The sequence below is a fragment of the Lathyrus oleraceus genome, chromosome 4 (genome assembly GCF_024323335.1).
Source record: "Lathyrus oleraceus cultivar Zhongwan6 chromosome 4, CAAS_Psat_ZW6_1.0, whole genome shotgun sequence".
NCBI classification, from domain to species: domain Eukaryota; kingdom Viridiplantae; phylum Streptophyta; class Magnoliopsida; order Fabales; family Fabaceae; genus Lathyrus; species Lathyrus oleraceus.
Window position 1 is genome coordinate 481,215,843 of NC_066582.1, and position 26,986 is coordinate 481,242,828.

Sequence of the window (26,986 nt, forward strand, 5' to 3'; positions counted from 1 at the left end):
TTCATAACCAACGACCTTCAGGGAGACATTAGAAAGAAAAGACAATCAATTGGATGCAAGTGCCTACCTAAGCAGGAAAAGGTGGTTGTGTGCAAGTGGATCCAAATGTCAAGATCAAGGTATAATAATTTCTTGGACTTGCTTAATTTGTTAAAAAGTTATTCAAGTGTTGGAGAAAGCATCAAGGTGGTTGATGGTTAGATTGGCTTGTTGCCCATTTAGAGTCAAGATGGAGAATTGTAGAGATTATCTTAAAAACCAATTTGGAATTTTGTAAAAATTCATTACATTTGGTAAAAACATAGTGTGCTTAGAATGCAATGCATTTAGAATGCATTGCGTTCTTGAGTTTCTTTGAAATCCAGCGTGTTTAAAGTAAAAACATTTAGGATGTCGTTATAAATGGAGTCACAATCTATGATCAAAAAATGCTTCCTGGTTAGTCTCATAATATATTTGGTCTCAAAGGCCACTTAAAGCTCTACATATCCAAAGGGTCTTCTAATCTTCCTATCAAAATCTTGAAAAAATTTCCACCATAACATGGTTGAATAACGACATGATGGTTTACTCTCTAGGATGCTTCAATATACATAATGTCACATGAGCTTCTCTGGTCCATAAATATGCACTAAACATCTTGGTCAACCATTGTTACCAAGATAAGGGTGGGTACTCGTTGATTGGGGACCAGGTCTAGCAACTCTTCATCATATAAAGAGAGTGGCACTCTCTTGTTGATATGGGGATATTTAAGGACTATGTTATCTTGTGAGAGAAACGACAACTATCGCTAGGTGTATGAAAATTATTGATGACATGATACAAAAAAAATCACTTGCTCTAATGGCTTGAAGATCCTCTTCGTCAAAGAAAGAAAAACCATTATTTTCTTCTACATTAGGCAGATATTCTCGCCAGACGAATTTCCAAAGAATGATAAATTTCCTGGGGAGTTCCTTCATATCAAGAAATGTTATTTTTGTTAAACAAGTAACTTCAAACACAATAGGGGAAGGTAAATTGTGCGGGCTTGAAAAATGGTGTCCAAATAAAATTCTTTGAAAAAAAGTAGAGTTTAAGACGAGTTTGTAAAAAAAATATGGAATAAGCAGCGAGATAAAGAAAATCAGAGTAGAAAGAAAGAAATAGAACATAAGTAAATAAATGATTGAAATGTAAAGAGATAAGTAAAGAGAAATATGCATAATAGATTTATAGAGGTTCACCCTAACCACTATGATGTGAGCTTTTTTTTCAAGTTTTTCCCACGAACCTCCTTAAACCCGAACTAAAGTTTTACAATGGCTCTCCTACAAACCAAACATAGAATTTTAACTACGGAGACCTCCCAACCAAACACGAGATTTTAACACTAGGATAAACTCGAAACTAGAGCTTTTAACACCATGCTAAGCCCACAGACCCAAAGCGAGATTTTAGTACACTTGTCTCAAAAAGCAAATAGAGGTTTTACCATTTCACCTTAACAACCAAACATAAGTTTTTCAATTGGTTTGACTCAGAACCAAAACAACCTTCTCATAATAGAGATATTACAACAATATCCTACACCATAACCAAACTATCTCAAGGATAAAAATTCATTCTCAAAGCACTAAGGAGAAATTGGAGAGAGAGAGAGAGAGAGAGAGAGAGAGAAATATTCAAAAATATGATTTTTGGTGTATTTTGAAATAAGGGAAAATCTTCTATTCATAGGATAAAGCATGACTCAAAAATGGGAAAAAATTCATGAGCTTTTTAATGCTCATAATCGATTATGCATATCACATAGTCGATTATGCTTAAATATGGAAGTTTTTAAATGGGTGTCGCCATTAATGATTAGAAGACCTAATAATCAATTATTAAGATTACGAAATTGTTAATCTACTAACTCTAATGGGATAATCAATTATGCCATGTAAAGAACCTTTTAATTGAGTAGGATGAGATAAAAACATTTTCTGGTATTTTTTGATAAAATCACAAAGGATTTTCCGATCATTCGTGTGTGTTATGTCTTTATACACACGAAATACTTGACATGAATAAGATCAGCTTTAATACTTCCTCTCTTTCACAACTCTTAATATTCAAAATCGATTGCTTGTTACACCATGGTTCAACACTTCATCTGGGACTTGAGTTTTCTATATAATAAGGATTTATAAAGCTTTATGAAAGACACCATCATTACAGAAATTGCTTAACCAGGGATCTTCATTGACTCTGCCAAACACCTTTTGACATTAGGTGTTACCCTTTATAGTAAAGGAGAATAGCGATCCAAAACGCTGCGGAATTTAAAAATTTCTCCTTTAATGATCCTTACGAATGGGCATGATCAGTGGTAGAATCGTTACTTCTTGTGGCAATTGAAACCTTTGATGCGGATCTATGGAGTGATCATGAACTTTGAATGGTGACAACGCTTTTACTCACTCCACACGAATGGATTCCTTCAATCTCAGCGCTAGCTGCTACGAATGAAGGCTTTGAGTGAGTGAGAGAGAGAGAGAGAGAGAGAGAGAAACAAAATCACAACTGCGCAAATGCTTATGCATAAGGGTTCTATTTATAGAACAACCTGTGTGGGCTGCAAGCTAAAAAGCCCACTTAAGTGTATGTGGCTCATATCTTATGATATGCCAAAATCACTTAAGCGCGTGGTACCTTACCATATTCCGTATTCTACTTAAGTACAACATACCTTACAATGTTCTACAATTCACTTAAGTGCGTCGTACCTTACGGTGTTCCTTATTTACTTTATCTCTCATCATTATGTCCTTTTGTGTATCACCCTGTAGGTTTTCGCGACATTAGCAATTATATTAAATCACGTATTTAACATAATAAACAGTGAGCAGTATCTAGCAACACATCAGTGCTACCCAAGACACGAAAATGTCATGTGATCTGACAAATCCTTTTGTGATAATACTTATGAGTACAATTACCCTTTTGCCCTTATGTCTATATTGAACACAAGGCAGAGACCGTGTCTTCCTTGTCCAGTTCAATATTGGGCCCGTAGACATCTATCATGTTATGCAGGATGGGAAAATTCCATCTAGGTCACTCATGTCCCTCAGCATGCTTCGTGGAGTACCCATCAACTGTCTTTATTGTCATCTAGTTACGGACAATGTTTGATCAGCAATAAGGCACTCGACTCTACATCTAGGGTCCATAGTGGTTTCAGGTCGAAGGGTGGTATACACCATTATCACCATGAGAATAACTTATGACACTTTGCATAACATTCTATATAGTATTCTTATAGCGGGTCAATCCAGTATAAATATTACTCTTAATATTCATGCCTATGTTTAAGACTTGATAACTCCTTATCCATGATCCATGAGATGTGATCATTAGTCTATATACATAATAGTCTTAATGCTTTAATGTTATACCACTTCACAATAAATCTCGACTACAAATACTTTAAGAATAGTGTCCTTGTGTTTAATGGGATCTCATGATTAAGTCACACTTGATACATTAAACGGACTAGCTATTCTAGGGACTTTATTAAAAAAAACATAATAAAGAAAAAACCTTTTATTATTAATAAATAATTCTATACAAGTACCAAAAGTATTGGCTCTAGGGCTTAAACCAACAATCTCCCACTAGCACTAGAGCCAATCAGGCATACCCCTAATGCCCATAGGTCTAGTATGGCCATCATGCTTCTGCTGCGCAAGAGGCTTTGTCAGTGGGTCAGCAATATTGTCAAGTGTAGGTATTCTGCATATTTTCACATCTCCTCTATCTATTATCTCTCTAATGAGGTGATAATGCCTAAGTATGTGTTTGGATCGTTGGTGAGATCTAGGCTCCTTAACTTATGCGATAGCACCATTGTTATCACAAGACCAATGAGATCCACAATGCTAGGAAGTATGCTAAGTTCACTAATGAACTTTTTGATCCAAACAGCTTCCTTTGTTGCACTTGAAGCAGCAATATACTCGTCATCGGTTGTAGAATCAGCAATTGTATCTTACTTTGAACTTTTCCAGCTCACAGCGCCACCATTTAAGCAAAACATATAACCAGATTACGATCTAAAGTCATCCTTATCTGTCTGGAGGCTAGCATCGGTGTATCTAATTACATCAAGCTCTTTCTGACCTCCATATATCAAGAATGAGTCATTAGTCATTCTCAAATACTTAAATATATTCTTGACAGCTACCCAATGAGCATCACCTGGATCAGATTGGTACATACTCGTTGCACTTAAAGCATACGAGGCATCTGGTCGAGTACATAACATGGCATACATGATAGATCCTATTGCAGATGCATATAGATCTTATTCACGTGATCCCTTTCTTCCTTAGTTGAAGGGGATTATGTTTTTGATAGGCACATGCCATGTTGCATAGGTATGAATCTTTTCTTGGAATCATGCATATTAAAGCGTCTCAGGACTTTGTCTATGTATGTAATCTGACTTAGGCCAAGCAATTTTTGTGATCTATCTCTATAGATCCTGATTCCTAATATATAGGCTGCTTCACCCAGGTCCTTCATAGAAAAGCATTTCCCTAACCAAGACTTTACTAGTTGTAGGGTAGGGACATCGTTTCCAATGAGTAATATGTCATCTACATATAATACCAGGAAGACAATCATGCTCCCACTAACCTTCTTCTAGACACAAGGCTCATCTTCATTCTTGACGAATCCATATTGTTTTACTGTTTCATCAAAATGAAGATTCCAGCTTCTAGAAGCTTGCTTCAATCCATAGATTGATCTTTGTAACTAACATATCTTTTGGGCTTCTTCTGGTATGTCAAATCCTTCAGGTTGTGTCATGTACACATCCTCAAGAAGATTCCCATTAACGAAAGCAGTTTTAACATCCATTTGCCATATTTCATAATCTGATATGCAGCGATAGCAAGTAAAATCTAAACAGATTTAAGCATTGCAACTGGTGAAAAGGTTTCATCATAGTCAACCCCATGAATTTGTTTATATCCTTTTGCAACTAGTTTTTCCTTATAGGTATGTACCTTACCCTCCATGTCAGTCTTCTTTTTGAATACCCACTTGCATCCTATATGGTTAAATCCTACAGAAGGCTCTACCAAGGTCCAAACCGGGTTTGTGTAGATGGAATCCATTTAAGATTTCATGGCTTCTAGCCACTTCTCATACTCGGGACTAGTTATGGCCTCTTGGTAGGTCACAGGCTCATCTTGATCCATGAGTAATACATCACCTTGATCAGTTATGAGATATCCATATCTCTCAAGTAGGTGACATGTCATGCTTGACCTACGTTGGTCTTGTTCTACTTGAGCAGGTTGCTCTTCCATAATTACTTGTATTTCCTGCTCTAACTCCTCCATAGGTGTATCAATGTTTTGTGATTCTTGAATTTCTTCAAGTTCTACTTTCCTCCCACTGGTTCCTTTTGAAATGAAATCCTTTTCTAGGAAAACTCCAGTTCGAGCGACAAATATTTTTCCCTCAGAAGGATTATAGAAGTAATACCCTCTTGTTTCTTTAGGATATCCCACAAATAAGCATTTGTCAGATTTGGGCACAAGCTTAGTTAAAATTTGTCGTTTCACATAAACTTCGCAACCCCAAATATTCATGTAAGACATATGTGGTTTCTTACCACTCCATATCTCATATGGTGTATTCTCAACCTTTTTGGATTGTACATGGTTAAGTGTGTAAGTTGTTGTCAATAGTGCATGTCCCTAAAAGGAGTTTGGAAGATCGGCGTGACTCATCATGGATCTACCATGTCTAACAAGGTTTGATTTCTTATCTCAGATAGACCATTCCATTGGGGTGTTCCAGAAGGAGTAAGTTGGGATAGAATCCCACACTCTTTCAGATGGTCATCAAACTCTAGGCTTAAATACTCACCACCTCGATCTGATCGAAGGGTTTTAATATTCTTACCTATTTGGTTTTGTACTTCATTCTTGAATTCCTTGAACTTTTCAAAGGACTCTGATTTGTGTTTCATTAAATACACATAACCATATCTACTGAAATCATCAGTAAATGTGATGAAGTACTGAAAACCTCCTCTGGATGGTATGTTCAATGGTCCACATATATCAGCATGTATGAGGGACAAAAGATCATTAGCTCTTTCACCTTTTCCTGTGAATGGGGACTTTGTCATCTTTCCAATTAAACAAGATTTGCATGTCTCATATGATTCATAATCAAAAGAGTCCAAGAGTCCATCTTTATGGAGTTTGGAAATGTGTTTCTCATTTATGTGGCCTAATCGATAATGCCAAAGGTAAGTTGGATTTAACTCATTAGGTTTCATCCTTTTAGTATTAATGTTATAAATAGGCATTTCAAGATCAATGACATATAGTCCATTGTTCATTTGTGTAGTAGCATAGAATATATTATTCAAATAAATGGAGCAACAATTGTTCTTTATTATAAATGAAAAACCAAACTTTTCCAAACAAGAAACGGAAATAATATTCCTGCTAATTGCATGTACATAATAACAGTTCTCTAACTAAACTATTAAACCACTAGGTAAAGTCAATACATAAGTTCCTATGGCTAAAGCAACAACCTTTGCTCCATTGCCAACTCGTAGGTCAACTTCACCTTTTGCCAAATCTCTACTCCTCTTTAGCCCCTGCACATTGATACAAATGTGAGAACCACATCCAATATCTAATACTCATGATGCAGAAGTAGATAAATTAATTTCAATGACAAAAATACCTAAAGTTGAAGTCTCTACTCCATTCTTCTTATCTTCCAGGTACTTTGGGTAGTTTCTCTTCCAATGTCCGGTATTACCGTAATGGAACCAGGTGCCTTCCTTTCCTATGCCTCCACTAGGATTCAAAGAAGGAGTAATGGGTTTGGGTTTGGTAACTTGCTTGCCTTTCCCTTTATCACCCTGCTTGGTGGGTCTTTTGTTCTGTCTCTTTCCATTTCCAATCATCAGAATGGACTTCCCTTTTGACTTCAGATTCTGCTCAACAGTTCTTAACATGGCTAGCAGTTCAGGAAGATATTTGTCCATATCATTCATATTGAAATTAAGGACAAATTAACTGAATTTATTTGGCAACGATTGCAAGATTAAATCAGTCGCAAGTTCCTTTCCGAGGGCAAAACCCAACCTTTCAAGGTTATCCACATACCCAATCATCTTGAGCACATGGGGACCTACAAGGGCTCCCTTATCTAACTTGCCTTGAAAAGGGGATTTTGAAACTTCAAACCTTTCATGTCTTGCCTGCTCTTTATAGAGCATCTTCAGGTGTTCGATCATATCGAACGCTGCCATGTTCTCATGTTGCTTTTGGAACTCTGAGTTCATAGTAGCTAGCATGAGGCAAGCAGTTTCATTAGAATCATCGACATGCTTCTTATAAGCATCTCTTTCTGCCTTAGACGCAGAACTAGGAGATTCCTCTTCAGGAACAGGTTTCTCCAAGACATACAGTTTTCTATCATGTTTGAGGGCAATCCTCAGATTTCGGTGTCAATCCAGAAAATTTGTCCCAGACAATTTTTCCTTATCAAGGATTGATCGCAAAATGTTGTTAGAGGTGTTCGTTGTCATGGTAATCTACATGAAAATAATGAAATTATAAGTATCAATAACATATTTAATTAGGCCTTTAATTAAATATGCTCCCACTATTTTACTCAAAACAAATGACCCTCACCATTTGATTCGGAAAATCCCGTTGGAAGATTTTTTAGTGGGTCGAGATCCACATTTCACTTTGTTTTAAGTCCGCGTAGACGGATTACACAAAACTAGGTTATTTAGGTAGGAACTCCTTCCAATTGCATCTAATACAACTCTCAAATATTTTAGTTGGGTGAATAACTCTTTATTTCAATCCATCACATGGATCATTTCCAACTCTTGCTTCTAAACATATATAATCTTATTATAATTTATTTAGTTAAGTTTGACTCATTGTTTTAGCAATTGGATATTACAATTATCTCATCGCACCTTACTAATATAGAATATGCACCTCGATTAGGCGAAACCTACATTATTCGATACTAGTCTTGATGAGTGCTAAAACTTGGAAAGCATAAACTTAATATTGAACTTGAAGGAATTTGCAATTATTCTAATCTCACCGGCTTATGTATCATATAAATCATCTCTCACATGCATCAACATACATTCACATGCATTAACATACATACAAAATGAAACTGTTATGGCCCCTAGCGCAATTGTTCTCCCAAGCCAATGAGAGAACCTAAGCTAACCTAATAATGATATAAGCTTCTCCAAGAAAGATCTTCAAGGTTGTCCTCCTTTGATATTGTATTCTTCTCTTTCTTCATAACATTACATAAAAGAAACTCGTTTTACATACAAGGGAGTGAGATGAGAAAAGAAGTTACAATAAGATATTAAAATAGAGGCACGACACGCAGGTCGTATTTTAAAATCTCAAAACAAAATAAAGGAAAACTAAGGCCATAACTGATCACCACAAGATAATAATAATAAACACATTACTATTATTAATTTAAATTCTATTAATTAAATAAACCAAATTCATTTGAAATCGACGTCGATTTTCGTATCAACATTTGATACTTTAAAGCACAACTCTTGCGTAGTCACAACCCTAATCGCATAACTCTTTGACAGCACAACCCTTGTACCGTCATGAACCCTAATGCACCAATTTCAGACCGTCAAACACACATCGATTGTTAATTCAGTATGATTGATCAACACGTCATTACTTCACCATACTAATATCGGATCAAGAAGCAAATGATCATTGATCGCTCAAAGGAAAACAACCATTAAGTGTTTGAATGAACGAAACAGAAACAGTATATCATATATACCATATTTTGGATCAGGATTACTTATATCATATATATAACTTGATCGATCTCAATTGCGTAACCTATGGACGATCGATGTATCGTTGCTTCACCATACTAACATCGGATTCCGAAGCATAGTCAAAATCAATCATCCAAATCGTACACACATGATGCCAAATTTAATTACTCGTTTATTCTTTGATTCATTCTGTCTTTTAATTGTATTAATACAGAAAATACAGAAAATAAACAACTATCAGATGCATGGTTTCGTAAGTGGCTTTGATACCATTGAAGGAGAATAGCGATCCAAAATGCAACGGAATTTAAAATTTTCTCCTTTAATGATCCTTACGAATGGGCATGATCAGTGATAGAATTGTTACCTCTTGTGGCGATTGAAACCTTTGATGCAAATCTACAGAGCAATCATGAATGTTGAATGGTGACAACGCCTCTACTTAGTCCACACAAACGGGTTCCTTCAATCTCAGTGCTAGATGCTACGAATGAAGGCTTTGAGTGAGTGGATGTGTGTGTGTGTGTGAGAGAGAGAGAGAGAGAGAAACAAAATTACAATTGCACTAATGCTTATGCACAAGGGTTCTATTTATAGAACCACTTGTATGGGCTGCAAGCTAAAAAGCCCACTTAAGTGTATGTGGCCCATATCTTATGATATGCCAAAATCACTTAAGCGCATAGTACCTTCCCATATTTCGTATTTTACTTAAGTACACCGTACCTTACGATGTTCTACATTTCCCTTAAGTGCACCGTACCTTACGGTGTTCCTTATTTACTCTATCTGTCATCATTCTGTCCTTTTGTGTGTGATCCTGTAGGTTTTCGCGACATTAGCAATTATATTAAATCACATATTTAATATAATAAATAATGAGTGGTATCTAGCAACACGTCACTGCTACCCAAGACATGAAAATGTCATGTGATCTGACAAATCCTTTTGTGATAATACTAATGTGTACAATTACCCTTTTTCACTTATGTCTATATTGAACACAAGGCATAAATCGTGTCATCCTTGTCCAGGTCAATATTGGGCTCGTAGACATTTATCCTGTTATGCAGGATGGGAAAATTCCATCTAGGTCACTCATGTCCCTCAGCATGCTTCATGGAGTACCCATCAACTGTCTTTATGGTCATCCAGTTACGACAATGTTTGATCAGTAATAAGACACTCGACTCTACATCTAGGGTCCATAGTGGTTTCAGGTCGAAGGGTGGTATACACCATTATCACCATGAGAATAACTTATGACACTTTGCATAACATTCTATATAGTATTCTCATAGCGGGTCAATCTAGTATAAATATTACTCTTAATATTCATACATATATTTAAGACTTGATAACTCCTTATCCATGATCCATGAGATGTGATCATCAGTCTATACACATAATAGTCTTAATGATTTAATGTTATCCCACTTCACAATAAAGCTCGACTACAAATACTTTAAAAATAATGTCCTTATGTTTAATGGGATCTCATGATTAAGTCACACTTGATACATTAAACGGACTATCTATTCTAGGGACTTTATTAAACAAACATAATAAAGAAAAAGCCTTTTATTATTAATAAATAATTTGATACAAGTACCAAAAGTATTGGCCTCTAGGGCTTACACCAACACATAGGTAAGCTTTGATATCTTGATCCCCGAGCATCACAACTTGATCATCACATAAGATAAAGACTTTACCTTACAATATTATAATCATAAAAATCAAATAGTTCAAATGATTGTTGCAGTCATTATACTTGCAAACACATATATCCACAATTTTATTTTGAATTAAAATAGAACTTTGTATATAGAGATCCCACATATGATGCCATTAATTTATCCAAACCAAAATATCTCACTGTTTTATTGGAAATTTGATGAGAGTGTAGTGCCGGATGAGTCTTCAATATGATTAACTCTTTCTCGATTTAATGTAGTGTCATGAGAGAAAAAGTGGGGTGGTACTTGAAAAAAAAACTTTGACGCCTAATTCAGTAGTTATTTAAGGTAATAGGTGGATTGTTTTAGGTTTTCAAGACTGTGTACCTGATTTGACGTTGTTGTTCCTTTTTATAGGAGTTCCAATAGAGCTTCTACTAACCTATATTTTGTATTTTTCATCTTGACCATTCTCATTGTCATATGGAGAGATGTTATTTTTTTCTGTGATCCATCGATCTAGCCTTTACTTTTATTCTCGGATCAGGTGTTTTCTAGGGTGGTTTCATGCCTCATCCTTAGGTCCTAGAACATGCTGCTTGATGATATATCCATGCAATTTTTGGCCTAACACCACCCTTGTTTTTAATTTATCTATCTTGTAAGTTAAGCATGTTCAACTATCATTTTTGTTAGTTTTTTCATGGGTTAGATTTTACATTTCCTCATCCTTTTTGTTTGTCTTTTTTATTCAATATATTGTCTTAATTTAAAAAATAAGGATTGAAATTATTGGTTCTAAGATTAGAATATTAGGAGTTGAAGGAATTCTTTTGTAATCATTCAAACGATCATATATTTAATTTTAATGGAAGAAATTATTTCATCTTTGACGGGGGAAAATAGTAGCCTATGACAAGTCGCGAGTGTACGGTTGTGCAAAGTAGTAAAGTAAGTTATCGAACCACAGAGACCAAAGTTTTGATTATCAAATTTCGTTCTATCAGTATATATCTAGAGTGACCGAAAATTGGAGTTTTGTAAAACAACTTAAATAAAAAAACACTTTTGGAAAAACAAATTAAATGAAAATCACTTAAAATATATGAGACAAATAGTAATTAGGATTCATGGTTCCTACTCTGACGCATTCATATGATCCTTTCACTTCTATTACGAGAATTTCAACATTGTTATAGAAAATAGATAAATATGGACAACACCTACTTTTGTCAGCGTGTTGTCCTATATATGGCGAATAATTCGTCTACTTTCGCACGGTCGAATTATTAGTCAGATTTTTTTTTCTTTGCACATCCATAAAAGATGGAACATTTATCAATCGCATTTGAGCACTTTCGTTGTATCATATTTAACTGTTCAAAACCTACTCTCGGGTACCGATGCATATCCTTTTAGATTACGATCGGTACCTGAAAACTCTTTACTTTCGTATAAGGGTTGAAATGAAAAACACAGATTTTAAAATAATGCGTAAATGAAATTCACGCAATCGATTAATGATGGATCATACGAACAATTATGATGGAGGTCTCATGACCCTTAGTCCGTAGTAGACTACTCACTCATGGTGAGAAACAGCACAATCATAGCAATATTCATAATAAAAAACATGATTAATTGTAAAACCATAAATTGATAAAGATAAAGAAAGGTAAATGTAACCTGATTGACAAGAAAATAATTTGAATTGATAAACGGTCCAAGTGCTCCAATGGAGATATGAGTACAGAGCAAAAATTTAGAGAAAATACGTAAAAGCTAAAAACTACATAAAAAAACTGGATTCCTAAACTCAAGACTATCTATGAGTTTTATAACAAAATTCTATGTGGCCTAAAACCATCAGTTCACTGTCCATCAAGTAGAGAATATCTCAGATCAAAAGATACAAATGTCCCAAAACAATAATAGGAGAGTCGGAGAAGGAAAGAAAATTCGGGAATCTCGCTTATCTGCTACGGCCGCCCGTAGCAGACCCCTAATATATGTACTAGGGAGGCGCCTTAGATGGAAAAGTGTCTCCCGCTAAAAATTGTATGTGAAAAATTCGACTTTTCATCTTTTTTCGCGCTTTACTCATTTTGATTTTTCTTTTGTCATAGATATTTGCTTAAGCCTGAAAACATCAAAAACACACTACTAAATATAATACATGATAAAGGGGAAATAAATCGAACGAAAACGAAAAAATAATAAAGTAAAACTATTAATAATAATGATATGAAAACGACTTATTAAGCTAACCTTAAATGATATAGTAGTTGAACATACGTTATTGGATAAATAAATTTTTTAGTTTTAAGAAAAAATTATGAAAATATTTTAAATTGAAATTGTAAGTTTTTAACGTTTTAAGAAAGTGCAGAAAATTAATTCACAATATTAAGGAATTTCTCTTTGATGCATGGGATTTAACATATGTTTCCAGGGGTCTTTGGAGAGTTCAAGTTTTTGCTAAAATTAAAACATTTGGTTGAAGAGTGTTTCTAAACCGTCTTCCAAGTAAAGATCAATTGAGAAGAAGATGAATTATTAATGCTAATCTCAGAATGTCTTGTGTTTTCTGTTTCCAACACAAAGTACCAATTTTTTTCCTTTTGTTATATATAGTGTTAATCTTATTCATGGTGATTTTGGTGATAAACTAGTTTGTGCTAGAGTTACATAAATCATTTTAATTTATGTGAAATTGATTCTTATAACTAGCTAGAAAGTTAACTGAATTTCCCACAGGAATAGTCATTTTAAATATTTGAATTTTATTTTTGAATTGAAATCATGAGTTTATTGTTATGCATATTGTATACCTCCCTTTTTGAATTGACCTATGATCCTTAATAATTGCTTTTCTTTTCTTTAGTCAAATATAATTGCTTTTCAATCATTTTATTTTGTAGTAAAAAAATTGTATAGACAGAAAGTTCACAAAACCTGTAGTCCTTTCATGCATAGCTTTTTTTCTCAATAATTTCATAGGGTCCAAAATCATAGAAGTGAGAAAATTTTACCTCTACTCCAAAAGCCATTCACCCATCATTACAATTTAAATAAATTATTCAAACTCCTCGTCACCCTAATAAATAAATAATTGAGTTTTTAACCTATAAATTAAAACAAATTAATTTTGAATTTTTCGCAACATTTATACCGAGAGCTTTTATTCGATCACACCATCAATTAATTTTCAGAGTTTGACAACAAAAATAAAGAAAAACTAAAAACTACTTTGTCAAAACACAAATTTTAAATTTAGCATGGCCCGCCTATTAAAAATATGAACATGGTGTTGATGAAAATGTAGTGGTGTGGGACTGTTGTTAAAAACTTTAGATAAATTAATTTCTAAAAATGTCAGTGGCAACTTGAGATCCAGGGTTAACATTTTTTTGGAAGTGGATTCAATAATTTTATGGAGGACCTGACAAAAGGGAGTGTTAGGTCTCTTGTTTTGCATTTGAATCCAACATAGAAGGTTCATCTTTCTAGTGTCGACCCATGCACGTTGAGATTCAATGTTGCTTTTCTTGAATCTTTGTCACATGGAATTCAGCAAAAGGTGAGAAAAGAAAACAAAAGGCTGCACTATAATTGAGTACTTGGTAAGCAAGCTGCACTCTACTCCTAGAAAGAGAGAAATTATTAGTATCAAAATTGGAAATTCTAATGTCAAAAATAAAGGTGATGGAAGGGCCTCCTACTTATTGTCGAGTTGGTAGGAGAACTTTTGTGTTTTCATAGATTATTTTGATGACCACATTTGATAAGACTTATCCTTAAAATTGATTTTGTAGAAAGAAAAGATCATTTAAATATGATACTCTTTATATAAAGTCTTTTTAAATTTTATATATTTTTTTAAAGTTTGATACACAATCCTACGACTATTATTTAAAAGGACTAAGTTTACCGTAAAGGTTTCCTTTAAAGTTGAGTAAATTTTTTAATGGATTGATTAAGCACAAAATTATTAGTATTTAATGAAATTTAAATATGAGACTTTGAAACGAATACACATTCAGGTTATAAGTTTTCACCAACCGACCAACCCTTTAGGAGTTAGACTCTATATTTATAACTAAAGTATAACACTATTGATTTAGTATGAATATAAACGATGGTTCATGATTAAGTCTATAAATTTTAATATTAAAAATCAATTTAATGAATTCTTTAAATTGGTCTTCCACTACAAATTATTTCCACTAAGAAAATGGCATTTAACTAATCAAGTAATATTTATATTTTATATTTTATATTTTTATCTCATATTATAGCATGTCATGTGTCCAATTTCAAAAACCTACTATATATTTAACTCTTTTCAAAATTGACATGTAGCATTCATAGACCCATTCTCTCTCTTTATTAAAATTTCAAATCTCTCACTTTTTTTTTCATGCGCTTTCTCACTCTCATTTTAATTTTTTTTTCTCTTATTTATTTATTATCATTAAAAATACTAATAATCTATTTTTTTATTTTAATAAAATTAAAAAATTATTTTATCTCACATTTCACTATCAATATAATATATATTTTATTTTAATCAACCATTGTCTTAATTTGAGAGACAAAATTTTTATTTTCAAATATTAATTTTTTTTTCTTTCTCAATCTCACGGTTCCTTTTATTCTTTGTATGATTATCTAATTCAATTAAATTTATACGATTATTGTTCATTTTACAATTAAGTAAATCATTTCAAATTTTACATGTTACTACAAGAAAACCTTCCCCAGCGTCATAATATTGCGACGTGAAAATCACGTGACAAAAAAAATGCAGTTGTGACGTGATTTTCACGTAACTAAAGTTTTTAATAATTAAATAAAAGAACCCACCTTTTCAGATGGTGGCACGATAAAAATAATTTTAAAAAAAGGTTTCATCATGTGAAACACGTCGCGACATACATTTTCAAATAAATAACATTAGTGAATTTACATGGGGAGATTCGAATTTTAAATAAAAAAAATAAGTTGTGACATGTATATCACGTCGCAAAATACTTTTCAAAAATCACGTGGGAATCTTAACTGAGTGAATTGATGTTTGGTCAGGATTTGTAACCGTTGTGATATCTCATTGGTATCGACATGTAAATCACGTCGCAGGACAACGGTAACTTTTCAATTGCCACGTGATTTACATATCATTGAGTTGCGATGTGATTTTCATGACGCTGGCCCCTAATATATATATTTTGCATCGTTCCTCTTCCATGCATAGAACCACTTCTTCATTTTTCATCTTTTTCTCATTATGCTCTCTTCCAATCTCATACCTCATTTCTTCTCCTCCAACCTTAAATTTTAATCTTCAATTTTCTCACCATCATCCAATTAATTCAAAGGTAAGAAATTTTTTATTTTATTTTTCTCTTATTTGATTTTTGTTTAACCGAAATTCGTTTTGTTATTAATGTTTTTATTTTTTTTATTTTTTATTTTAGATTATTAAGAGATTCATTCAAGAAGTTGCATCTCCACAAAATATATTTTGTTAATTGAGGTATTTTGGTAATTATGTTTTTATTTATTTTTTCTAGAAATTGATATATATAAATTATTGGGTTTTGTTTTTTATTTTAGATTTATCTTTTAGATTTATATGTTAACATTCATATATGTTTTTAGATTTGTTTTGATTTATATGTTAACATTATATGTTTTGATTTATATGTTAACATTTATATATGTTTTTAAATTTTTTAAATTCATATATATATGTTTGTTTAGATTTAGTCTTTATTTTTTACTTTTTATAATATATTATTTTAATAGAATATATATATATATATATATATTATATATATATATATATATATATATATATATATATATATATATATATTACCATAATATCTTAATATATATTATTTAAAAAGAATAAATATAATATATATTAAATAGTTATAGAAAAATAAATAGAATATAATAAATAGTATATTAATAAATTTTAATTTTTTAATTTAATATATTATTAACTATATTATTATATTTATTTAATATTTTATAAAATATAGAATATATTAAGTAATAAATTTGAATTATTTTTACATTTATTAAAAAATATTTTTGTATATGTAAACCATTTTTAAGAATATATGTATTAAGTAATATTTTTATATAAGTAAGTATATATATTTTTTAGATAAATAAGTAAATAAAATTTGAGTAAGTATATATTTTTTAAAGTAAATATTATAATGTAAGTAAAAGTATTATTAAGTAATATATATTAATTAATAAATAAATATATACTTTAAATTATTATATATTAAGTAAATAAATATATATTTTTTCTTATATGTGTAGAAGAACTATGACACATTGCTTGTAGAATTTTTAGAAGGACTATGGCACATTGCTCGCAGAATTTTTAGTTCAAACCCGATTGGTGATCGTGTGGATCTTTATATTTGAAATTTAGTAATTTGTGGGAAAGGACCTAACGAGTGTTTATTTGGTGCTGGATCTTTGGTCGGGAACTACAGACCAGGGAATAGAATATTATTTGAAAGAGTTGTGGATGGGGAAGGATCGTCACGTCCACAACAATTGACACCCCAAATGATGGAAGCAATGTGACAATTGGCGTTAACTGAGGTGAGACGCGAGGCGGCAGAATGTGAGGGGTGATAAATGTCCAAGTGGAGGAAATGAAGAATAGACAAATTGAGATTGAGCAAATAATGCGTCAATTGCTCTCACAACAAGGAAACCAAACAAATAATTCAATAAACGGTGATGTGAATGATGATGATGATGATGATGATGTGGACGAAGCTATGGATGATGAGGAGGAGGATAATGTTGATTGATTTATTATTATTATTATTTTACTTTTAAATTTAAATTTTTGTAAAATCTTTAGAATTATTTTGTATTTAATCATTTTTAATTGAAATTGATACTTCTAATTATCATTTTAAATTATTAGTATTTTTAATCATTAATTGAGAGTAATATTTTTTATTGTGAATAAATTTATAAATTTTTAATTATAAATTTGATATTTAAATTATTTATTAAATATTTTTTAATAAAAAATTAATCAATGACATGAAAAACACGATGCTAATCATTTATAATTTTTCAATTTAGTGGCGTGGAAAACACGACGCAAAACCGAACTTAGTGTCATGAATTTCACGTGGCAAACTTGTTGGACTGACCAACAAACCTACTGTGCAGCAGAAGGTTGCGACGTGAAAATCACATGACAAATGTTATGACGTGAAAATCACTATGCCGCTTTGTGACGTGATTTTCACGTGGCAAAAAAGTTGTCACAATTGCTACTGCCTAGTGAAAAACTATGATGTTATTTTAGCTTTGTGACGTGATTTTCACCTTTGTGATAGGAAAATTATGTCGCAAGTGACTATTTTTTTTTGTAGTGTGTGTATTTAAATTCATTGTATATCGTATCAAATAATTTTTTTATCCCACAGGTCATGGTCAACATAATATCTATTTTATTTTAATCAACAATTTGTCTTGATTTGAAAGACATCCTTATTTCAAAATATCAAAATTTCTTCTTTTTTTCTTTCTTCATCTCACGAGTCATTTTTTTTCATTTTGCATGATTATTTAATACAATTGAATTTATATAATTATTTTTTCACTTTACAATTAAGTAACTCATTTCACATTTGCATCTGTATATAAATACATTTTATATTGTATCAAATAAACTTTCTATTTCACGGGTCACTATCGACACAATACATATTTTATTTTAATCAATAATTACCTTGATTTGAAATATAAAATCATTCTTTTCAAATATTAAATTTTCTTTTTTTCCTCTCGCGAGTCCCACTTTTCTCTGTGTATTTTAATACAATTGAGTTTATATAATCATGCTTGTGTTTTTTCTGGTAATCTTGCGGTCTTGGTTAACGATTGTCTGACCCATGAAATTAGCATTTAAAAGGGGCTTATGCAAGGTGTTCTCCTGACTCGCTTCCTTTTTCTTTTGGTAGTTGAAGGTTTGAATGGGTTATATTCTAGGGCTATGGAACTAGCAACTTCTTGTAGGTATCCGTGTGGGCTCCTCAAATTTAGCGGTCTCTCATCTTCAATATGCGGATGACACACTAATTCTGGCAGATGCCTCAGTTGAAAATATATGATCAAGAGAAAAAAAGTATTATTTACTTGGTATACATGCCAAAAACAAATTTATTCAAATTACTAAAAGTGTATTATGACTTAATCATCCAGTTTGTGGTGATAAGTTCCTTGTGTAAAAGGTCTTTTGAATTTGGTTGATTCAAATTCCACCATAGTGTTTGGTGTTTTCTAAAAAAGGTTCTTTGAATTTGGTTGATTCAGAGTCCACCATAGTATTTGGTGTTTTGTGAAAAAATGTCATTTCAAATGGGATGATTCAAAGTCCACCGTAGGTTTGGTGTTTGTGTATGTTTTAGAAGGTTGTAAATAAGTCTTGGTGTGAGACTTGTACAAGGATATAAACATAGTGGAGAATCCTTCAATGTGCAAAGGAACTAGATGTACCCTTGGTTGATAAGGGGAAATAACATGATTGTCTTGTGTCCTTTATTTTTCAGCACTTTAATTTTCTTCATTTTATTATCCTAAGAACATACCATATGCATAACTTCCGAAAAAATAACAAGTTAAGAATTATTGCGAAAACCGAGAAAAATCGGGCAACCTTAATTCACCTTGTGTCCTTTATTTTCTAGCACTTTAATTTTCTTCATTTTATTATCATAAGAACATAACGTATGCGTAACTTCCGAAAAAATAACAAGTTAAGAATTGTTGCACAAAACGAGAAAAATCGGGCAACCTTAATTCAGTTTTATCTTATATTTTGCCTTGGTTTTTTTATTAACCTTTCATTATTTTCAGTTTTATCTTTACTCTTATATTTATCTTGATCTTCTAGAAAAAAAATTTAAAGGGTATATGCATAAGCAAAGAATTTTACCTCTACTTCAATAGGAGTTAGATCTACAAAAGTAACGTGTATGAATTCTTCTATTTGGGGGGGGGGGGGGGGGGGGGGGGGGGGGGGGGGGGGGGGGAGGGAATATTTGAGGAAAAGGACAAATGTTATTTCAAAGTTTTAAAGACCATGCATATAGAAGAACTAGATGAAACTTTATTACCTTTGTCATACAACTTACTTAATACTAAGTAACTTGTGCTATAAAACTTAAACCATCAAAACAACTCAATGGTAGAATTGAAGATCTTACCAATAGTTCCAGATCCAACAATTTTACCTTTGTTGTTATTATACGGGAAAACTTCTCTTATCGTAGAAGTGATTAAGAGAACATATTTATTTCATAAATCATATAATTTTTTAGTTCTCTTGCATTAGTGGTATACATAGTATCTCTTGAATTATGATCATGCATATTTTTCATTTACATTTCAAGATATTCTTTGTAAAAGTGAGAAGGAGAAAAGATATTCTTACTATCATGACTTTTTTTTAACAAAGCAAATAGAGCGACATGGTCATTTTTATCGAAATATTGCATTTAAAGATTTTATCAAACTTTTTAACATTATTATCAGGTTCATAACCTAGAGCGACATGGTTATTTGCTTAACTTCTTGCAAATATGAAACTAGTCTAGTGGGAAGTTACCACATTTTCTTTTGGATCTTCCATGAGACATATGTTGGTTTCTTCATCATTTGATAAGTCTATGCATTTGTCATTCCAAACAATGTAAGCTTTCTTTTCTTCCTTTTGTTGTTTCTTAGACTTCTTCTGATTTTAACTCTGAGGACTGTTTGGTCGCATGTGCCTTTTCATTTCATAGTGGAAGCATATCGGAATGAAGGATATTCTTCTTTCATTCTTTTGCTCCTCTTGTTGTTTTTCATGTTTCATGAATCATTGAAGTTTTGAACGATCAGCTCCATTTCCTCATTACTGGAGTAAGAATATTTTTGTTTAATTTTGAGCGTTAAGGTCTTCCTTTTCTTGTCACTTTCTTCATAAATTACAAGTATTTTCAGTTCCATTTCATGTTCCTTCAATTTACTGAACAGAGTAGCCAATTTCATGAACGGAAAATTCTTAAATTTGGAAAAATTTCAGTGACTTTGGTATGCCAACTATCGTTTAGGAATCTAAGGACTTTTATAACCAAGTCCTTGTTTTGAAAAGATTTCCCAAGTATTCTTATGCTATTAACTATGTGGATAAAATATTTTTGCATATCATGAATATTTCCTTCATATTTCATTTAGAAGAGTTCATATTCACGAGTCAATGTGTTTATCCTTGTCCTCTTTACTTTGTTAGTACTTTCATGGGTAATTTAAAGGGTGTCTCAAATTTCTTTAGCATTCTCGTAGTGTAAAACACTCACAAATTCATCAAGATCGAGAGCGGTAGTGATTATGATTTTAGCTTTCAAACTGAGATGCACTTCTTTTATTTCCTCTTTAGTCGAGTCATCTTCCTTTTTGTTTACCAAAACATCATTAAATTGATGTCTGGGAAAAAATAAACTATTTTCATAACTTTCCACATATCAAAATACATTCCTTCTATTAAGATTCTCATATTATCTTTCCACGAAGCATTACTTTTCTCCATTAAAGCATGTGGGTTTGTTAAGTGAATCGTTTGAATTCGTTTCTTTCTTCCTAGGACATTTAGTGTTGAACATGAGTTGGACTCTGATGCAACGTTTTGAACAAGTAACTCCAAATAAAAGAGGGAGGTGAATTATGAAGTGTATAAATCGTGATTAATTTAAAATTTCTTTTACTTTGAAAAGAAAAATGTTAATGTAGAGATAAAGCAGCAAAAGGCAGAAATAAGGATTTAGAGCAGAAAGACAATGAAACAACAAGAAATAAAAGAGATAGTGATATAGAGATTGTGCCGGAATTTATAGAGGTTCAGCCAAACCCTTTGGCCTACTTCATTCCCCAATAGTTTATTCTTGAGTTCCTCTAAAAAGTGTCTTGATCTTTTAAGGATATCCCCCACAAAACTTATTACTACATATGAGAGATTTCATGCAGGTGGATTCCCCAAACCAAATGAAGCTTTTGACGGCTAAACTCACGAACCAATCTGATATTTTACCAATTAATCTCCATAACAAAATAGAGATTTTATTAGAATGATATAAATAACAAAATAGAGTTTTCCATGACATCCTCAAGAACCAAAGATATCAAACAAGAGAATCGCACTCTTGATGAAGAACACTTAGCACAAGTACAACTAAAAACTCTCAAAAGTATTGTTCACTCACAAGACACTAAAGCATCTTTAATAAAAGAATATAAAAAGGAGTAGAGAGTAGAAAATAAGAAAAGGATAGTAAAAATGTGAAGTTCAATGTGATTTGAAATGAGGAAAAACATCATTTAAATATGAAAAAAAAATAACTCAAAGAGGAAAATGATCCATGGGCTTTTTAATGCTTGTAACCGATTATCTGATAGGTCTAATCGATTATGTAGGCCGAATATTAAAGGATTTCAAATTCTTTGTCATTATTCGATTATGAGGCATTTAAAATAGATAGTTGATTAACCCTGGTGTGATAATCGATTGTCTAGTGTAAATATCACTTTTACAGGTTTAATCAAGCTAGTAACCAGCTAGATACTTACGTAAAACGTTTTCAGATGATTTTATAAAATCATAGAGGTTTCAAAAAAAGTATGTGTGTGTGTGTGTGGTGTGTGTGTGTGTGTGTGTGTGAGAGAGAGAGAGAGAGAGAGAGAGAGAGAGAGAGAGAGTTATCTTGGTATCTTAGATGATACTCTTATACTCTTACAATACACTAATGACTCATATACAGGATTAAGCGACCTTTCCCACTTTCTTTTTTTATAGCCTTAAAACTTCAAAATTTCTTGCTAGATTCATCATTGATTCATCACTTCATCTGGGACTTGACTTTTTCTATTTGATGAGGCTTGATACAACTTCTTTGATAGACATCATCACCAAAAGTTACTTAATTAGAGATATTTCAGAACTCTACTGAATGTTGCTTAACATTAGAGGTTGTCATCATCAAAACCACTAAAAATCACATGCCATTAAAATCATCTACGGTGCCTATACCTACATACACATAGTCCAACAATGTATAGTATTTCTTTTTTCATGTATATGTTTACGCATTTGTAGGTATTAAAAAAATTATTCATTTATAGCTTATTTCATTTTTGTTGTGTTTCTTAATTATTTTTACTATGGGCTTTTTTTGTTATTAAATGTGCTGCTCACATTCTTATTCTTTATTATTATTATTATTATTATTATTATTATTATTATTATTATTATTATTATTATTATTATTATTATTATTATTATTATTTATATTTAAATTAAATCAATTTAATAACCACTTTAACATATTTATTAAATTAATGAAAGTTTAATTTGGTTTTAAATCTTCTAAGTAATAAAACTACACTTCCATACAAACTTTTCCCCTTAATTTATAATATTATAATTAAGTTTTACAAATACATAATTTTTAATTATTTAAATTTTATTTTTTCAAATTTAATTATTTTATCTTTTTTAGCTCATTTTATTCTCCTTCGTAACTTTATATCACATCCTACATTGTTATTAAAAATTTATAGATTTTTTATTCAGTTTTTAAAATTTCAAACTATTAAAAATGATCAAAATTATTTTATTGTTTTTAATATGATAAATAACTAATTTGAATTTAAATTAAGGGAATATTTATTAAAAATAATAATACAGAAAATAAAGTAAAGTATCTTCAACAAATGTTATGTGATTTACTTTTTAAAATACATTTTGAAATTTGACTTATCAAATAATTTTTTGTATTTTCTCATTTTTAAAACAGTTTTTCAAATAAATATGAAACATATTTTCTTCTTTTCTTTCCTCAAAATTATTTGAAAAGAAAAATATTCAAAAACTGGAAACCCAAAATCAAACCAAATAAGCTCTTTGTGTCCCCCCTTCTAGCAATAGACAAAAAAAAAACTGGTTAATATAACCTTCACAGTCTAAATAATAAAAATATTCAATTTAAAAAATTACAAAAAAAAATAGTACAAATTAATATTGGCTTTTAAGATGAAAAAAAAAAAGGTTTTCACAATAGTGTGTTAGTTTTAAACATAGATTTATTATTCTTAAATTTAGATTATCCGGATTAATTAGCGAAGATAACTTGTTTTATTCAAAAATTAACTGTGGACACCACATCTATCCTATCACATTAAGAATTTATTTACCTCTCTCCTTCTCCTTCTCCTTCTCCCTCTCCCTCTCCCTCTACCTCTACCTCTTTAAAACCATTTTCATCTTTAAGATTATAAAGCGGAGTCTATATATGTTAAGGCGTGTTGTGGTTAAAAATCGGATCGATTATCAAATCTCTTTCTTTTAGAATAATTATTTCTCTTTTCAAATCTCATAACTTAACATTTTAAAAATCGACTTGATTATCAAATCGATAAGAGTAATGGATTATTGGTTTATTGATTGAAGCATATGACCAAACCAGATTAAATCAGATAATTTAATTGAATAAATCGATTTCAATAATAAAATTGTATAGTTATTAAATCCGTCGAACTGGATGGTCTCTGAAAAAATCACAACACTTACTAAAGTTCAAAATATCATAATTTTTCAAATTTCTTCTTTAGATTCAAATTCTAAATATAATCATCACACACAACAAAATAGTATAAAATATATATTCAACAAAGTATAATTGCAAATTAAATTGAATAACAAAATAATTGCAATGTCTAATAAATTAAATTTCAAAAAGGAAAAGTTATTCTAAATAAGTTTTAAACAAAGTCTACTTGTATTTTAATTTTTTTATAAAATCATCAAAACGACGTTGTTTTGTCTAAGAAAAAAAACAAGTATTTAACCGGTTGATTTTCCAAAACTGCTTATTCACCATTTTTTATCGATTATGGATAGTTTTCACTAATTCAATAGTTTACTCGATCCAACAATCAAATCAGATTGATGACTCATCGGTTCCCGGTATTAACCGATAGGTCCGCTCTGATTTTTGAAACACCGTCAACGCCTCTTAAATTTCTCTCTCCCACATATTTGATAATCTCTCATATTTGGTAGGCCGTTATTATTATAAATGTATTACATTAAATAATATGATTTCTTGTTTTCAATATAATTTTGTTACATTTCTTTAATGTTTAGCCATATCATATATTGTCTGGATTCTCCCATGATGATAGGTGTCTTTAATTTGTGTTGGAAATTCACCAATTTTCCTTCAAGAAATTCACCAAAATCTATGGAGAATTTCAAACCGAACCTTGATGAACAAGAATCAATATTTCTGATTGATTACTCCTTTTGTTCTTCACTCTTCAGTCGAGTGAATCAACCAATCTTGGTTGCAAGATTTCGGTGCATAATGGTAATGGAAAGAAACAAAATTGAATTGGGGAAGAAGGGCAGATTAGGATTTTCGAATAAGGAAGAAGAAGAAGAAGAAATTTCTGCAGAGTAACTCTCTGCTCTCAAACTGAGAATTCTTATTCAACTGTGCAAGTGCGCTTCTGTTATATTATAATTAATAAGGGTTATTCCATATTTATAAAGTTGGGTTTGCTTGCTTCTCAAGCAAAGCCCAAAATACCTAATTCCACTAACACTACAAAATTGGGCCTAAGTAAAAATCCATGTTGAGGTTAGCTCATCAACACTTCGAAACCTAGATATTTCGACACCTAGGTGTTTTGACAATAACATGCTTCGACACCATGAATTACATTCTCAATACACCACCTAATTCATTGTGTCTAAGTTATTGACACTCATCATAGATCTTAACTTCTTGAATATTTCGACATGCACTTCTTTCGTCATGACGTCTGCAATTTGATTCTCAGTTTTGCAGCGTTCCAAGTTCAGCTTCACTTCTGCTACTTTCTCTCAAAGATAATGGAACCTCATTTCGATGTGCTTACTTCGTCCATGCACTATCAGATTCTTTGCCAGATTGATAGCAGACGTGTTTTCGATCTTCATAGTAATCGCTCCATGATTCTTCCCTTTAATCTCTTTGACAAAATTTGCCATCCAAGTTGCTTGACATGCATAAAGAGAAGCAGCTATGTACTTTGCTTCACACGAAGATAATGTCATTACTGGTTTCTTTCTTGAACTCCAAGCAACTGGTGCACCACTTAGCTTAAACACATAACCAGTTGTGGATTTTCTATCCTCATCATCATTACACCAACTTGAGTCGGTGTATCCCACTAGCTTGCATTCTTTTCCTTCATCAACTGCAGGAAACAAAATTTCATAGTCGAAAGTTCCTTTCATATGCCTTAAAATCCTCTTCGTTGCGGTTAGGTATGATACCTTTGGCTTCTGCATGAATCTACTCACCATGCTTAAATTGTATGCTAGCTCAGGCCTTATGTGGCAAAGGTATCGAAGTTATCCAATGAGTCTTCTATACTGCATTGGATTGACATCATCTTCATCTGTGTCTTTCGACAGTTGCAATCTAGGCTCAGTTGGAGTCGAAGTTGGGTTGCAATCTTGTATTTCAAATCTCTTGAGTATTTTTCATGCATATCTTCTTTGGTGCATCACCAAGCCTATACTAATATTGTAGAATTCGATACCAAGGAAATATGAGAGATTTCTAAAGTCTGACATTTCAAACTCCTCATTTAGGTCATGTTTGAAATCTTGGATCTCCTTCTTGCAACTTCCTGTTATCAACAGGTCATCGACATAGACACATAGTATAAGCAACTCATTATTGCTTCTTATTACATATACTTCATGCTTAGTTGTACACTTCACAAATTCCTTCTCCCTTAGGAAATTGTCTATCTTCTTATTCCAAGCTCTTGGAGTTTGCTTAAGTCCATATAGGGCTTTATGCAGCCTGTATATCTTGCTTTCTTCGCCATGTTTCACAAACCCAACTGGTTGTACAATATAAACTTTTTCATCTAAGGGGTCATTCAAGAATTCATATTTCACATCCATCTGACATATGCGTCAGTTGTTCATGCTTGCTAGACCAACAACCAACCGTATTATTTTGATCCTAGCAACAGGTGTAAAAACTTCATCGAAGTCTATTCCTTTCTTATGAAGAAATCCTTTCGCCACAAGCCTTGCCTTGTGCCGAGTTACTTCACCTTTGGGATTCAACCTCACCTTATATACCCACTTCACATTGATTACCTTCTTGCCTTGAGGCAATTCGACAAGTGACCAAGTTTTGTTAACTTCTATGGACTCCAGTTCCTCGTTCATTGCTTTCACCCACTTTGAATCCTTCAATATTTCAGTTGTATTGACTGGTTCAACATCTGCATATAAAACATCGCGTACCAAATCACCTTCATCATGGACCACATC

At 31.9% G+C, this 26,986-nt stretch overlaps 1 long non-coding RNA gene across 1 annotated transcript; it reads left to right on the forward strand.

Moving 5' to 3' along the window:
* Positions 1-15,827: 15,827 nt before the first annotated feature.
* LOC127076364 (uncharacterized) lies at positions 15,828-17,381 on the forward strand. The gene is made up of 3 exons (XR_007786803.1): positions 15,828-15,932; positions 16,032-16,090; positions 17,076-17,381. It is a non-coding gene; the product is annotated as an uncharacterized LOC127076364 (long non-coding RNA).
* Positions 17,382-26,986: the final 9,605 nt, after the last annotated feature.